Below are 12,868 nucleotides of genomic sequence, written 5' to 3'. Positions count from 1 at the left end.
ATAAGTAGGTGAAGCTGGCTGTTATGATGGGGATTTTCTAATGCTAGAATGAAGAGATTGTCAGTCTTGGTGACTGGTTTCTATAATGACTAGTCTCGTTCTCCCCAGACTGTTCTTTTATTTTATGAGATCCCTCCAGTATCTTACCTGTGGGCAAATATCTGGATTCAGGTCCTTCTGTATTTGGAGGTAGGGGGTATGGAGTAGAGATCAACTGGTTTGTATATAGACCTTTAGTTGATCCCATTCTCTTTAGCCCCTCTTCTGTCTTCTGTCTTCCACCATCTTTGAGCTTCTCCAGGCCAACTGGGCAGGTTGGCTGTCTTCTGCTGGACTCCTGCATGTATTCTAGGTGGTGACATCCTCTACTGTTGCATTGGTCACTCCACTGTCCATCTTTTAGCAACTGGGCGAAATTTCTTGTCTGCTGCTGTTTTCCTCTCCCATCCCCTTTGTTGTCTGTGGATTTATACTTTGAATTTCTTTTTCTTTTAAAAAATTGTGAAATATTTTGAGCTTACAAAAAATAATTTAACAAACCCTTATTTGGATGGACATTTTTCATGCTTTTTGGGCACCTAGCCCTGCTTGAACATCCACTGTTTGATGACTTCCCCCTTTATGTATCTTACCAAGTGGAGAGTGAAACTTAGTTTCCAAACCTTCCTTGCAGTCAGGGCCCAGACAGGCGTCCTAGGCTCACTAGTTAGACACACCTGTGTGAAATTTGAAAGTGATGCTGTGAAGACCATGGCACACGGGATCCAGTTTGTTGAGGGGAACAGTGACATGTGGCTTTTAAGGCAGCAGCGGCGGAGGGTCCCGTGTCGTGGTACAAGGTGTGGGGCCGTGCTCAGTGGTTTTCTCCCTGCTGCTGCTCTGTGCTGTAATAATGGGCATTTCTTTGAGTCCTGTAACCTGATCTCTGAGCCTTGTGAGCCATTTGTTTTTTGCTTGAACTAGTAGAGCAGATCTTGTTTGCAACCAAGAATGTTGACATATAGCCACTATCCAAATTAACCACTGTTAACCTTCTTCCTTTCGTTTTTAAATAAAGAAAAAGCTTTCTATCCATTGAAAGTTTTCCTCATGTCATTTCCAAGAAGAACTACTGTCCTTTTTTTCTGCATATCCTTACCATTCATGATTTGCAATGTATATTATTCTCTGTATTTTATACTAAACATAATTGGTTTCATGATATGCATATCCTTTTGAAATTTGCTTCCGTTGCTCAGTATTGTGTGTTCACATTTAACATGTTGATACATGTAGAGCTAGTACTTGTGCTGAGCTGGTTAATACCTGTAGGAGTATATAGTATCCCATTTGTATGATTAATCCCACAATCAGTTCATTCTCTTATTGACCATTGAGGTTGGTCTTGACTTTTTAGTATTATAAACAGTACTGCAGAAAATACTCCTGTTTATGTTTCTTTGTGTACACATTTGACAGTATCTCTAGGGTACATACCTAGAAGTAGAACATGCATCTTCAACTCTACTAAATATTGTTAGTCACCACAATAGTTGTACCAGTTTACTCCCTATTAGTAGTCTGATAGTTCCTGTTTCCCTACTCCCTCGCAAATACTTGTCATTGTCAGACATTCAAATATTTGGTCGGTTGGATATGCATGATCCTATCTAATTAAATTAATTTGTTTAATACTGAGCATATAGTGACAATGAGCATTTCTCCCTTTGTTTAGTATCCAATAAGATTTCCTCTTCTGTGAGTTACCAGTTTAAGGCTTTGCCCCATTTATTTATTTTTTTATTGGATCTTTGATCCTTTTATTTTTTTTATTATTTCTTTTAATAAAATTATTTATTTGTTTATTTATTTATTGGCTGCGTTGGGTCTTCGTTGCTGGGCACGGACTTTCTCTAGTTGCGGCGAGCGGGGCCTACTCTTTGTGGTGGTGCGTGGGCTTCTCTTTGCTGTGGCTTCTCTTTGTTGAGGGGCACAGGCTCTAGGCAAGCAAGCTGCAGTAGTTGTGGCACGTGGGCTCAGTAGTTGTGGCTCGTGGGCTCTAGAGTGCAGGGTCAGTAGTTGTGGCGCACAGGCTTAGTTGCTGTGTGACATGTGGGACTTCCCCGGCCAGGGCTCGAACCCATGTCCCCTGCACTGGCAGGCAGATTCTTAACGACTGCACCACCAGGGAAGTCCCCTCTTTGTTCCTTTTAATACGAGTGCTTTATATTTTCAGAAAAACCTTTGTCACTGCAAATATCTTTAGCCTGGCTTATCTTTTAACTTTGTTGATGCTGTCTCTGTGTGGTCAGAATTACTCATCTTTTTCTTTATGATTTATATGTGTTTAGGAAATCTTAAAAAGCCTTCCCTAACTTGAAGTTATAAGGTATTCTTTTGTATTTTTTAACATTTTAAAGTCTTTTCATATTTAATTGTGTCATTTATTTGACATTTAATTTTGCATATAGAGTGAGGGAAGGGATCTAATTTTGAATCCTCTCCACCCCCACATGGATAGTCAGTTATTCTGTACCATTTATTTTCTTCCTACTCTTAGAGGTTATATCATACATGTATCAGATTCCTTTAAATGCCTGGGTGCACCTTGCTTGTCCATTTGTCTATCCCTGCACCACTGTCACACAGTTTTAATTATTACAGCTTTATAACACATTTTAATTTATGGTATGGTGAATTCTTATTTTTTATTTCAAAATTTTGATGGTTGTTGGATCAGCGTGTCAACTTCTGAGTGCTAGTCTGAAAATCTGTTTTTCTGATACCAATACTTCTTTTTTTGTTTGAATTTTATTTTATTTTTTTATACAGAAGGTTCTTATTAGTTATCCATTTTATACATATTAGTGTATACATGTCAATCCCAATCTCCCAATTGATCCCACCACCACCACCACCCACCATTTCCCCCCCTTGGTGTCCATACGTTTGTTCTCTACATCTGTGTCTGTATTTCTGCCCTGCAAATAGGTTCATCTGTACCATTTTTCTAGGTTCCACATATATGCGTTAATATATGATATTTGTTTTTCTCTTTCTGACTTACTTCACTCTGTATGACAGTCTCTAGATCCACCCACGTCTCTACAAATGACCCAATTTCGTTCCTTTTTATGGCTGAGCAATATTCCATTGTCTATATATACCATATCTTCTTTGTCCATTCATATGTCGATGGACATTTAGGTTGCTTCCATGACCTGGCTATTGTAAATAGTGCTGCAATGAACATTGGGGTGCATGTGTCTTTTTGAATTATGGTTTTCTCTGGGTATATGCCCAGGAGTGGGATTGCTGGGTCATATGGTAGCTCTATTTATAGTTTTTTAAGGAACCTCCATACTGTTCTCCACAGTGGCTGTATCAATTTACATTCCCACCAACAGTGCAAGAGGGTTCCCTTTTCTCCACACCCTCTCCAGCATTTGTTGTTTGTAGATTTTCTGATGATGCCCATTCTAACTGGTGTGAGGTGATACCTCATTGTAGTTTTGACTTGCATTTCTCTAATAATTAGTGATGTTGAGCAGCTTTTCATGTGCTTCTTGGTCATCTGTGTGTCTTCTTTGGAGAAATGTCTATTTAGGTCTTCTGCCCATTTTTGGATTGGGTTGTTTGTTTTTTTGATATTGAGCTGCATGAGCTGTTTATATATTTTGGAGATTAATCCTTTGTCCGTTGATTCGTTTGCAAATATTTCCTCCCATTCGAGGGTTTTCTTTTCGTCTTGTTTGTAGTTTCCTGTGCTTTGCAGAAGCTTTTAAGTTTCATTAGGTCCCATTCGTTTATTTTTGTTTTTATTTCCATTACTCTAGAAGGTGGATCAAAAAAGATCTTGCTGTGATTTTTGTCAAAGAGGGTACTTCCTATGTTTTCCTCTAAGAGATTTATAGTGTCTGGTCTTACATTGAGGTCTCTAATCCATTTTGAGTTTATTTTTGTGTATGATGTTAGGGAGTGTTCTAAATTCATTCTTTTACATGTTGCTGTCCAGTTTTCCCAGCACCACTTACTGAAGAGACTGTTCTCCATTGTATATCCTTGCCTCCTTTGCATTAGATTAGTTGACCATAGGTCAGTGGGTTTATCTCTGGGCTTTCTATCCTGTTCCATTGATCTATATCTCTGTTTTTATGCCAATACAATTTTGTCTTGATTACTGTAGCTTTGTAGGATAGTCTGAAGTCAGGAAGTCTGATTCCTCCAGCTCTGTTTTTCCCCCTCAAGACTGCTTTGGCTATCCGGGGTCTTTTGTGTCTCTGTCCAAATTTTAAGATTTTTTGTTCTAGTTCTGTAAAAAATGCCATTGATAATTTGATAGGGATTGCATTCAATCTCTAGATTGCTTTGGGTAGTATAGTTATTTTCACAATGTTGATTCTTCCAATTCAAGAACATGGTATATCTTTCCATCTGTTTGTATCATCTTTAATTTCTTTCATCAGTGTCTTATTGTTTTCTGCATACAGGTCTTTTGTCTCCTTAGATAGGTTTATTCCTAGGTATTTTATTCTTTTTGTTGTGATGGTAAATGGGAGTGTTTCCTTAATTTCTCTTTCAGATTTTTCATCATTAGTGTATAGGAATGCAAGAGATTTCTGTGCATTAATTTTGTATCCTGCAACTTTACCAAATTCATTGATTAGCTCTAGTAGTTTTCTGGTGACATCTATAGGATGCTCTATGTATAGTATCATGTCATCTGCAAACAGTGACAGTTTTACTTCTTCTTTTCCAATTTGTATTCCTTTTATTTCTTTTTCTGCTCAGATTGCTGTGGCTAGGACTTCCAAAACTGTGTTGAATAATAGTGGTGAGAGTGGACATCCTTGTCTTGTTCCTGATCTTAGAGGAAATGGTTTCAGTTTTTCACCATTGAGAGTGATGTTTGCTGTGGGTTTGTCATATATGGCCTTTATTATGTTGAGGTAGTTTCCCTCTATGCCCACCATCTGGAAAGTTTTTATCATAAATGGGTGTTGAATTTTGTCAAAAGCTTTTTCTGCATCTATTGAGATGATCATATGGTTTTTATTCTTCAATTTGTTAATATGGTGTATCACATTTATTGATATGTGTATATTGAAGAATCCTTGCATCCCTGGGATAAATCCCACTTGATCATGGTGTATGATCCTTTTAATGTGTTGTTGGATTCTGTTTGCGAGTAGTTTGTTGAGGATTTTTGCATCTATATTCATCAGTGATATTGGTCTATAATTTTCTTTTTTTGTGTATCTTTGTCTGGTTTTGGTATCAGGGTGACAGTGGCCTCATAGAATGAGTTTGGGAATGGTCCTTCCTCTGCAGTGTTTTGGAAGAGTTTGAGAAGGATGGGTGTTAGCTCTTCTCTAAATGTTTGATAGAATTCACCTGTGAAGCCATCTGGTCCTAGACTTTTGTTTGTTGGAAGATTTTTAATCACAGTTTCAATTTCATTACTTGTGATTGGTCTGTTCATATTTTCTATTTCTTCCTGGTTCAGTCTTGGAAGGTTATACCTTTCTAAGAATTTGTCCATTTCGTCCAGGTTGTCCATTTTATTGGCATAGAGTTGCTTGTAGTGGTCTCTTAGGATGCTTTGTATTTCTGCAGTGTCTGTTGTAACTTCTCCTTTTTCACTTCTAATTTTATGGATTTGAGTCCTCTCCCTGTTTTTCTTGATGAGTCTGGCTAATGGTTTATTAATTTTGTTTACCTTCTCAAAGAACCAGCTTTTAGTTTTATTGATCTTTGCTATTGTTTTCTTTGTTTCTATTTCATTTATTTCTGCTCTGATCTTTATGATTTCTTTCCTCCTACTAACTTTTGGTTTTGTTTGTTCTTCTTTCTCTAGTTCCTTTAGGTGTAAGGTTAGATTGTTTATTTGAGATTTTTCTTGTTTCTTGAGGTAGGCTTGTATTGCTATAAACTTCCCTCTTAGAACTGCTTTTGCTGCATCCCATAGGTTTTGGATCATCGTGTTTTCATTGTCATTTGTCTCTAGGTAATTTTTGATTTCCTCTTTGATTTCTTCAGTGATCTCTTGGTTATTTAGTAACGTATTGTTTAGCCTCCATGTGTTTGTGTTTTTTACGTTTTTTTCCTTGTAATTGATTCCTAATCTCATAGCCTTGTGGTCAGAAAAGATGCTTGATATGATTTAAGTTTTCTTAAATTTACTGAGGCTTGATTTGTGATCCAAGATGTTATCTATCCTGGAGAATGTTCTGTGCGCACTTAGAAGAAAGTGTAATCTGGTTTTGGATGGAATGTCCTATAAATATCAATTAACTGTATCTGGTCTATTGTGTCATTTAAAGCTTGTGTTTCCTTATTAATTTTCTGTTAGGATGATCTGTCCATTGGTGTAAGTGAGGTGTTAAAGTCCCCCACTACTATTGTGTTACTGTCAATTTCCTCTTTTATAGCTGTTAGCAGTTGCCTTATGTATTGAGGTGCTCCTATGCTGGGTGCATATATATTCATAATTGCTATATCTTCTTTGTGGTTGATCCCTTGATTATTATGTAGTGTCCTTCCTTGTCTCTTGTAACATTCTTTATTTTAAAGTCTATTTTATCGGATATGAATATTGCTACTCCAGCTTTCTTTTGACTTCCATTTGCATGGAATATGTTTTTCCATCCCCTCACTTTCAGTCTGTATGTGTCCCTCGGTCTGAAGTGGGTCTCTTGTAGACAGCATATATATGGGTCTTGTTTTTGTATCCATTCAGCGAGCCTGTGTCTTTTGGTTGGAGCCTTTAATCCATTCACATTTAAGGTAATTATTGATATGTATGTTCCTATGAACACTTTCTTAATTGTTTTGGGTTTGTTTTTGTAGGTCCTTTTCTTCTCTTGTGTTTCCCACTTAGAGAAGTTCCTTTAGCATTTGTTGTAGAGCTGATTTGGTGGAGCTGAATTCTCTTAGCTTTTGCTTGTCTGTAAAGCTTTTGATTTCTCCATCAAATCTGAATGAGATCCTTGCCGGGTAGAGTAATCTTGGTTGTAGGTTCTTCCCTTTCATCACTTTAAATATGTCATGCTACTCCCTTCTGGCGTGTAGAGTTTCTGCTGAGAAAAGAGCTGTTAACCTTATGAGAGTTCCCTTGTATGTTATTTGTCATTTTTCCCTTGCTGCTTTCAATAATTTTTCTTTGTTTTTAATTTTTGCCAGTTTGATTACTATGTGTCTCAGCATGTTTCTCCTTGTGTTTATCCTATATAGGACTCTCTGTGCTTCCTGGACTTGGGTGGCTATTTTCTTTCCCACGTTAGGGAAGTTTTCGACTATAATCTCTTTAAATATTTTCTCGGGTTCTTTCTCTCTTCTCCTTCTGGGACCCCTATAATGCGAATATTGTTACGTTTAATGTTGTCCCAGTGGTCTCTTAGTCTGTCTTCATTTCTTTTCATTCTTTTTTCTTTATTCTGTTCCACAACAGTGAATTCTACCATTCTGTCTTCTGGGTCATTTATCTGTTCTGCTGCCTCAGTTATTCTGCTATTCATTCCTTCTAGTGTAGTTTTCATTTCAGTTATTGTATTGTTCATCTCTGTTTGTTTGTTGTTTAATTCTTGTAGGTCTTTTTTAAACATTTCTTGCATCTTCTCGATCTTTGCCTCCATTATTTTTCTAAGGTCCTGGATCATCTTCACTATCATTTTTCTGAATTCTTTTTCTGGAAGGTTGCCTGTCTCCACTTGGTTTTCGTTGTTTTTCTGGGGTTTTATCTTGTTCCTTCATCTGGTACATAGCCTTCTGCCTTTTCATCTTGTCTATCTTTCTGTGAGTGTGGTTTTTGTTCCACAGGCTGCAGGATTGTAGTTCTTCTTGCTTCTGCTGTCTGCCCTCTGGTTGATACTGATACTTCTACATGAGATTTCTTTAGGTTAGTTGTAAATATTTTTCCATTCCTTTTAACTTTTCATATTATTATATTTTAGGTTTTCTCTTTAAAAAAGCACATAGGAATCTTCTTTTTTGTTTGTTTTCTCTACCTTAAATCTATTCTCCTACAATGATTGTGGATTTGACAATTTATATTTGCTTATTTTATTTTGACACTATTTTGTTAGCATTATATATTCTGGTTTGGAATTTTTATAACTTGGTGGCAAATTGTTTCTTTTTTATCAGTAAATAAGGATCCTCTGTATCCCTAATAATGCTTTTCCCCCTTAATCTGGTTTCCTCAATCTATTTTTTCTTTAATCTGGTTCTATTTTTACATTCGATTTTTGTTAGTGTTTATATGGTATACATTTTTCTTTCCCTTTTCAACTTTTTAAATGTTGTTAATGTTTTAAGTCTTTCTTTTATAAACAGCATAAAACTGTTATTTTCTTTTCAAATCCAGTTTTGGAATTACTGTCTTTTAAGAAATAGGTTTTCATTCATATACCCCTTCCTGTGATTACCATTTCTTTGCATTCTTTTCTCTCCTTTCTTGCCATATACTGGATTGATCCAATTTTCCTAATTTTCTTTTTTCCTTTCTGTTTTAGAAGTTACATACATTGTTTCTCTTCTTTCAGTATATAGTATTCTGTTTGTACTGAATACTGTATTTGTGTTAAATAAAGATGTACCATTATTTAGTTAGAACCCTGTTGATTTAACATTTTTGCTATTAAAATAATGCTTCATTTGGTAACCTTGAACATATGATGCTCCACGTGTGCTAGTAGTTCTATAATATAAATTCTTGTAGGTGATCCTATAGGTCAAAGAGTATGTGTATTTTCAGTTTTGACAAATATAGATAACATCCTTTTGAAGATAAATTTATTCAATTAGATTTTAGATTTCATACATGGTTAAATATATTGAAAGAAAGGGAAAATATTTATAGTTTTGGGGGTGGCTACTACTGCAGTGTTATTTCTAAGGGATCGCAAAGTTGCGTGTTATACCAAGCCTGCCTGGAGAGAGGGAAAGGACAAATTTTCATATATATTTTTTTAATGACGGAATTTGTTAAAATGAATATGGAGACTGCCTTCTTGAGCTGCAGAATTTAGGAAAAGCCAAATTGATGTTTGAGCTGTCTGTAATGAGTCCATACAAGTCAACCTGAAAAACAGTCCCTCAGGTCTGGACATACACATATGCCAGGTACAGATAGTCTCCTGCATCAGAACAAGCTGTATTTCCAAAGTCAGTGGAGACTTGGATACGTTTTCCCATTCCACTTAAGCAGCTGTGAGCAAGGCCCTGAGCTGAGTGGAATACAGAAAAGTTTAAAATGATATTTCTTCCCTACAGGAGCTCATGATCTAGAAGAGAGGGCAACATGTACGCAAATAATGGACGCGGGGCACAGTGCAAAGCACTTTTATGAGATACAAAATGTACTTTGGGATAACAGAGGAGAAGGATCGCTTTTGGGTGCAACCCTTTTCAGCGTTCTTTTCCTATGTGCTCAGCATGGGCAAAGGGGTCAGAAATTGCTGAGCTGTCAGCATTTGGGAAAGGGTAGGATTTTCCTAAGTGGAGACTGGGTATAAAGGTTGGTGAGGCCTTGACAGCCCAGGGGTGAGAGGGTGAGATAGGATGGCAGCGACATTTCATGCTTGTTTCTTTAGTCAATCCATTCTTTTGTCAGGAACTGCACCGAATTCCTTCTACTTGACCCTCCCTAACTACTGCTCTAAGTAGCAGCTGATCTGTTAGGCCTAAATAGTACGAGGTCATTGGTTGGTTATAGCTGGTTTCAGTGGGCAACTTTCAAGTCAGGTGGACTTTATTGAGATGGTTAGGATGTTTTTGGCAGGGAAGGATAATGGGACATGAAATTTATTGCTGCTTATCCCCCAAAGAGATCAGTGATAAGGGCATCTCATCACTCAGCCCACATTGCAGAACCTCTCATTACACAGAGTGAATGGTGTGTAAACAGACATTACACCTGTATGTTGCAGGATTTCCTCTGAGCATCATTCCTAGCTGCCACACCAACAGCAGCACTGGGTATAAACTACTGTTTCTCAGAGTCAGTTTATGAACCACTTGCATCTGGATTGCCTGGTTAGCTTGGTAAAAAGGTAGTTTCCTCAGCTTCATTACAGAATAAGAACCTTGGTGGGGGTGGGAGCCTGGGGACCTGCACCTTAACGAGTTTCCAAGGTGAGAGTCACTGCCCTAGCTCTTCAGTTATATGTAGAACTTTCCAGTCATTTGTTTGCTATAATGAATCTTTACCCAAAATCACCTCTTTGAGCCTATCAGTATAAAGTGAAATGTTTATTGTATGTAAACTTATTTCTGTTTTTACAGTTGGACTTGGAATGATAGTGGTGTGATTAAGTCAGTAATCATTGAGTGGGATACAGAAATGCAAGATGGTGGATGGGCCCTCATGGGTTCCACTTCCTCTAGGGCAATCATTCACACACTAAAACAAATTAGTATACAGTGTGTTAAGTGCTAGTGATCTGGGAAACCCCTGAGCTTTGCAAAGAAGGGTGGAAGAGTGATCCAAGATAGAGAAGACATCTTTGGGATGATAGTTGAGAAATCCACCTAAAAAAAATCATTACTTAAGTGGTTAGGAATATGTATGTTAGCCAGCTGAAGACTAATACTGGAACACTTAGATTAGTTAAAATACAATAGTAATAACAACAACAACAACAGCAAACCTTTTATGTGTATATTATTTCTTTATACTCATTGCGTATAAGAGAATTTGAAATATAAAGTGGAAAGCTTATGTGCAAGTTTCATCAGTTGGTTTCACTGTTTTCTGGTCATTGTAAGTGGAGAACCACATAATGGGTCAGCTTTTTTGAGTGCTGCCCATTTATGGGCTCTATTTTCTTCAAGCTTTTTTCCTCTTCAGGTTTCCCCACCTTCTTTGAACAAAGCCCTGCTCATCTCTATTTTTGGGGAAATTCTAATACTCCATGTTTTCTATACATTCTTTAATCCCCTGACTTCACTTTTTTTCTTCTTATTCCTCTATTTCTTTTCTCTTTATTTTATTTAAAAAAAATATTTATTTATTTGGGTGTGCCGGGTCTTAGTTGCGGCATGTGGGATCTTCATTGCTGTGTGTGGAATCCTCATTGCAGCACGTGAGATCTTTTTTCACTTGCAGCATGCGGGCTCTTAGTTGCAGCATGGGGGTTCTTTGTTGTGGCATGCGGGATCTAGTTCCCTGACTAGGAATCGAACCCAGGGCCCCTGTATTGGGAGCGTGGAGTCTTAACCACTGGACCACCAGGGAAGTTCCTTCCCTTTATTTTTAAGCTACTGGGTCTATCTGGCTGCTGACAGTGGGTAGGAAAGGACTGGTCTCTAATTTAGCAAGTTTCTGGGGAAGTGGGTCAGATCCTAGAAAACCATCTTGACATTCTTCAGTTTTTTTTTTTTTAAGAAATCAGGTCCTGCGTAATGTAGTGTTTCATTCAATTCAGTTTTTCTGTGTACAAAATTGGGTTCCTTTTCCCTACACCATCTACCACAGAGCTGACTTCGTCTTCAGCCATCCTTAGTTGTCACTTCAAAACACACACACACACACACACACACACACACTCACTCACTCACACACACACACTCTTTCTTGTCACTTATCCCTTCCTTCAACCCAAACACACACCCAGTCTTACTCATGCTCCGAGAATTTTTGAAATGACTGAATATATTGGTCAGAAGGACTCCATCTAAGACCATGAGATCAGGAACTAGAAGCCTGAGAGGATGGGGCCAAGAGAAAACCCAGTGGCCCTTGCAGTATCTAGGTTCTCTTGGTTGTCATCAGAGGCTTACGGTTAGACTGAAGTTACTGGGGAGATCTGCTATAGTAGATCACTTGATTTAAAGCTGAAAGTTACAAGTTTTAAAGCTAGTGTTTAATTAACACAACGCATAGTGGACATGGTCCTCTTTACAAACACTTTCATTTAAGCCTGTCATCCTTATGAAATATATTCATCATTTTACTGTTGAGGACACTGAGGCGTACAGAGATTAAGTAACTCCCTTTAGTTTCACGTAGGGTAGTTTAGTGCTCTTCAAAGGAAGCATTTCACAGGGCAGTTTTTCTTAATCTGCCTTCTTGTTGGTCGTAGCTTTTCATTATCACAGCAGGAAGGTAATATGAGCTTAGTGTATTCCAGGCCTAACACTATGGGACTTGGTGGCTGTAGGTCGCAAGCAGGGTTTTGAAGAATTGGGACTCAAAACAAGGACTCCTCTTGTAGACAAACAGTGCAGATGAGATGCACAGTGCAAAGAAATACCCTTCAGCGTGACATACCTACATGGGGGCTCCATGGAGCCAAATGTTCACTCCAGGTTGAGGAGAAATTTATCTTGGTAACACTTAACTTGAACAGAAATGGGGGACAGGCCAAGGGGATGCCCTCAGATGAGAATACTGTGTCCTAGGAGTCAGGAATGTTCCCCTTAGTATTCGCATAATTTTTTCCCATTTTTTTTGTGTGTGTGTAAATAACTTCTGAAATTACAGTTTGTACTTTGCAAAAGAAAAAAGGCCATAACAAAAAAAATTCTTTTAAATCAACTAAAGACTCAAGAGATTTATTTGGTTACAGTGCATAACCCCTTTGACAAAATGTTAAGAAGAGTTGCTAATACAAATACACATTAAATATGCTAACAATTACAATTAGCTACATATTTGTAAGTGATAGAGTTCTATAATTATGGAGAAAGGTTGCATAGAAATCCAAACCTGAAAAATTCTGTAAACCAAATCATTAGCTCTTCTCTAACAAAGTAGGGGGAGTAGTTCTTGGATTAATTTTACTATAACATTAATGTAGCACTTTATATTTTACAAACTAGTTCTCTAGCTCATGTAAGCCTCACACCAACATCATAAAGTATTAGCCCAATTCTGTGGAAGGAGAAA

This window comes from Stenella coeruleoalba (genome assembly GCF_951394435.1).
Source record: "Stenella coeruleoalba genome assembly, chromosome: 5".
Classification (NCBI taxonomy): Eukaryota; Metazoa; Chordata; class Mammalia; order Artiodactyla; family Delphinidae; genus Stenella; species Stenella coeruleoalba.
Note: the sequence above shows the minus strand (reverse complement) of the source record.